General features: G+C 45.1%; 1 long non-coding RNA gene across 1 annotated transcript in view; it reads right to left on the bottom strand.

Moving 5' to 3' along the window:
• Positions 1-3,867, bottom strand: part of LOC112548239 — a 12,454-nt gene extending 8,587 nt beyond the window's left edge. The window contains exon 1 of the long non-coding RNA XR_003092063.1: positions 3,760-3,867. This is a non-coding gene — a long non-coding RNA (uncharacterized LOC112548239). The remainder of the gene's footprint in view (positions 1-3,759) is intronic.
• Positions 3,868-4,073: the final 206 nt, after the last annotated feature.

The following is a 4,073-nucleotide window of genomic DNA, read 5'->3' as shown; positions in this document are numbered from 1 at the left end:
AGCTAGGTGGACAGTGGCAGCAGCTGCCATTCTTGTTCCCTCTCAACGTGGGTGTGCAGGGCTGGTCTCCGGGTTGCACACTCCTCATTGCACTATTTTAAAAAGAGTACAATAAAGTAAATGGGGCTGGATAATAAGCAGAATCAGGTATCATCTCAGGAAAGCACTTGGTCAAAGCTAAGCATGTGCTTAAATACTTGACTGATTCAGGCCTTAGACCATACAGTCCCATTGCTTTCAGTGTGGGGCAGAATTTTTCTACTTTTGGCCAGGTCTATACAGTAAACTTATCATGCCTGGCAGTGGTGGTCTAAAGCACTTTGTGTTGCTCCGGGTATGCTGACTCCTGAACTGGAAGCACAGTAGCTCCAGGTAGGTTAAATATGAGGGCCAAGTAGCCCATCCCCAAGCTAATTAGTGCACACACAACACCAAGGCAGAAGCAGTCTTACTTTGTCATCTTGTACAGCTTATCTGCGCTCCTGGAAGACTACCATCTGCAATGCCCATCACAGCGGAAGGCACAGCATATGTCTCATCCACCAGCTTCAATAATGGAAGATGCTAAACATGCAAGATGTCTTGTTCAGCTACAGCAGCAAAGCTAGCACAGGAAATCATTTGTGCCCAGACTGCATCTTTTCAAGTGCAGGCCAAAGAAACCAGGGCCAGTCTCTGAAATGGATAATGAACCACCAGTCAGAAAACTGCAAATTATGGTGGCTTTGAACATTTGAAAAGGATCTTCATGATCATTTTGAAATCTGATGTTATGTTCTGCTTTTTAAATTCCAGCTCTTCTTAAGAGACAAGGAAAGGGAAAGGAGAAGAATGGAATAGCTGAAAAATAAGTAATGAGAATTATGCCTGCTTCTTAGTACATGAGGAGCAAGATTAAGCTCCTTGCCATTTGGGACAGTAAAAGTTGTTGAAATACTAAATATGCATGTTCATTATCAAGGTCAAGTGATACCAAGAATAGCCTGCTACAGTCTGTGAATAAATTAACTTCAACAGTAACATACTGTGTATTTAATATCCACACCTCTCAAGTTATAGCAACAGGAAATAGACAACTATTAAATAAAAGTGACTAAAATAATGTGTTAATCCTAAAGCTTCTTGAGCATTCAGAAATCATGAAATACTGTACAAAGTTTGTAAAAAGACTATCCCAAATTTTTCCTAGATACAATATTGATTTCTGGATTTTTCCTAGATACAATATGTAATATTCTGTTACCATTTTTCCTCTTTTAGTCAATTGTCCTCAGTGTTAATGGACAATGAAGGCAAACATCTCGTCTTTGGTTTCAGCACATTACTTCAAGGGGCTTTTTGTCCTCTGGAGATTCTAATCAATCAAGTCCAACTCAGCACAGTGTAATGCAAAACTAATCAGTCAATGGCTGTTGTAAATACAGAATTCTACACACCTGGAAAGACTTAACAAGCTGTTCTCAGCACAACATAGGCTATTTTAAAAACCAAGGGAATTCTCCTAAAATTAACAAATACTGTTGGCTCAAGCTCCCAGACAGAAATTCCAGTAACACTAACAGCACTACTGTGCCACCACAACAGTTGCACCCCCTGCCCCACCACCCCAAGAACTGAGGGCTTGAGCATACCCTGTCCATGCCCTATCCACTTGAGCCTGTGGATCCATATCCAGAAGTTCACCAGTGAGGCTGCTCCAAGCTCATCCCTTCCCATCCACTTTCAAGCCCTATCTCCAGTGGGCCTGGCAGGAGGCACTGCGGACAAGCCCATAGAAGCTTATCAAGTGAACTCCCCAGGTGCAGAGCATGCCCAAGGGCTCAGATAGTCAGGGCATGCCAAAGCTCCCCAGGTACAGAGCATGCTCAAGCTCTCTAGTATCAGGACTCACCACTGTAGTATTAGAGACAAGTCCTAAATAACCTCTATGGATGCCCTACTAGCAATTTATCTCCCTTCATGAGAACTTAGGAAACAAGAAAACAAGGAAAACTTTATTAGGGGGAAAAGGGAACACATTTTGAGGAATATACCATAGCGATGTATCTGTAGGAATGACTGGGTACATCTACACGTGCCATTAAGGCCATGTGATAAACTCCAGTGCAGCTTGCTCTGGAGTTTATCATGTCTCCACATGCTGGGGCACTCTCATGCCCCAGCCAGCCTCTTCACCACCCAATGCCATGACCCAGAGCCTGGGCCTGAACCCCTCACCACCCAATGCCATGACCCAGAGCCTGGGACTGAACCCCACCCTGAGCCTGCTGCCAGCTTGGGGCTGCTCTGCCCCAGCTCAAACTGCTGCAGTCCTGGGCACAGCATCTGCACATGCCTAATGACCCAGTCAGTTTTCTATCCACCTTACAGTCCATTCATCCAACCCATACTTCCTTAGCTTGCCTATGAGAATATTGTGGGAGACTCCATTAAAAGCCTTGCTAAAATCAAAGTATATCACATCCACTGGTCTTCTTGAATCCAGACAGCCAGTTATCTCATCATGGAAGGCAATCAGGTTGGTCAGGCATGACTTGCCCTTGGTGAATCCATGCTGACTATTCCTGATCACTTTCTTCTCCTCCAAGTGCTTAGAAATGGATCCCTTGAGAATCTGCTCCATGTTTTTTTCAGCAACTGAGGTGAGGCTGACTGATCAGTTGTGCCCTGGACCCTCCTTTTTCCCTTTCTTAAATATGGGCATTATATTTGCCCTTTTCCAATCATCTGGGAACTCTCCTGACTGCCATGAATTTTCTAAGATGATGGCCAGTGGCTCTGTAATCACATCAGCAAACTTCCTCAGCAGCCTCGGGCACGTCCCATCTGGCTCCATAGATTTGTATACATCCAGCTTTTCTAAACAGTCCCCAACCTGTTCTTTCACCACAGTTGACTGTTCACCTCCCCCAAAACTGTACTGTCAGGTGCAGTAGTCTGGGAGCTGAGCTTGCCTGTTAAGACTGAGGTGAAAAAGGCATTGGGTATTTCAGCCTTTTCTGCATCCTCTGTCATTAGGTTGCCTCCCCCATTCAGTAAGGGGACCTACACATCCCCTGATTTTCCTCTTGTTACTGACATACTGATAGAAACCCTTCTTGTTACCCTCTACATCTCCTGCTACCTGCAACTCCAATTGCACTTTGGCTTTCCTGATTTCATCCTTGTATGCCCAAGCAATACTCTTACACTCCTCCCTAGTTGTTTGTCCAAGTTTCTACTTCTTATAAGCTTCCTTCTTGTGATTTAGCTTACTGGAGAGTTCCTTGCTAAGCCAAGCTGGTCTTCTGCCATACTTGCTAATCTTCCTTGCACATCGGGATGGTTTGTTCCTGCACTCTCAGTAAAGCTTCTTTAAAGTACAGCCAGCTCTCCTGGACTCCTCTCCCCTTCAGACTGGCTTCCCAGGGGATCCTCCCCATGAGTTCCCTGGGAGAGTCAAAATCTGCTTTTCTGAAGTCCAGGGTCACTAGTCTGCTGCTCTCCTTCCTTCCTTTTCTCAGGATCCTGAACTCAGTCATCTCAGGGTTGCTGCTGCCCAAGTTGCCATCTACTATATCTTCTCTGTTTGTGAGCAGCATGTCAAGAAAAGCACAGCCCCTAGTTGGCTGCACCAGTACTTGTACCATCAAGTTGTTCACAACACTCTCCAAAAACTTCCTGGATTGCCTATGTGCTGTTGTATTCTCCTCCCAGTAGATGCCAGAGTGACTGAAGTCCTCAATGAGAACCAGGAGTTAACCTTGCTTTACTACTAACCTGATATTACATCTCCAAGCATGGTAGCTACTGTCAAGGCAATTGATGTTGACAGAAGATATCTGAAGGCTCCTACAGACATGCAGGGAACCTGCTCTGATGTGCTGGAAATCCAATGTGTCAAAGCAGACTCAATTAATTGAGTCTGCTGGAGCGTGGAAATTGGCATGCTCCAGCAGTCTTGGGCGTCACGTGCATCAGAAGCCCCATGCATCCCAGCACTGAAAAGATGGTGGCAGCATGCTTTGAAATAAAACAAATTCAATGAGCTTTAGTTCAAACCGCCCTGCCACTGTTTTTTCAGCACGGGGATA

This window comes from Alligator sinensis, unplaced genomic scaffold (assembly GCF_000455745.1).
Source record: "Alligator sinensis unplaced genomic scaffold, ASM45574v1 scaffold1113_1, whole genome shotgun sequence".
Lineage (NCBI taxonomy): Eukaryota > Metazoa > Chordata > Crocodylia > Alligatoridae > Alligator > Alligator sinensis.
Note: the sequence above shows the minus strand (reverse complement) of the source record. Positions and strands in the feature narration are given on the sequence as shown.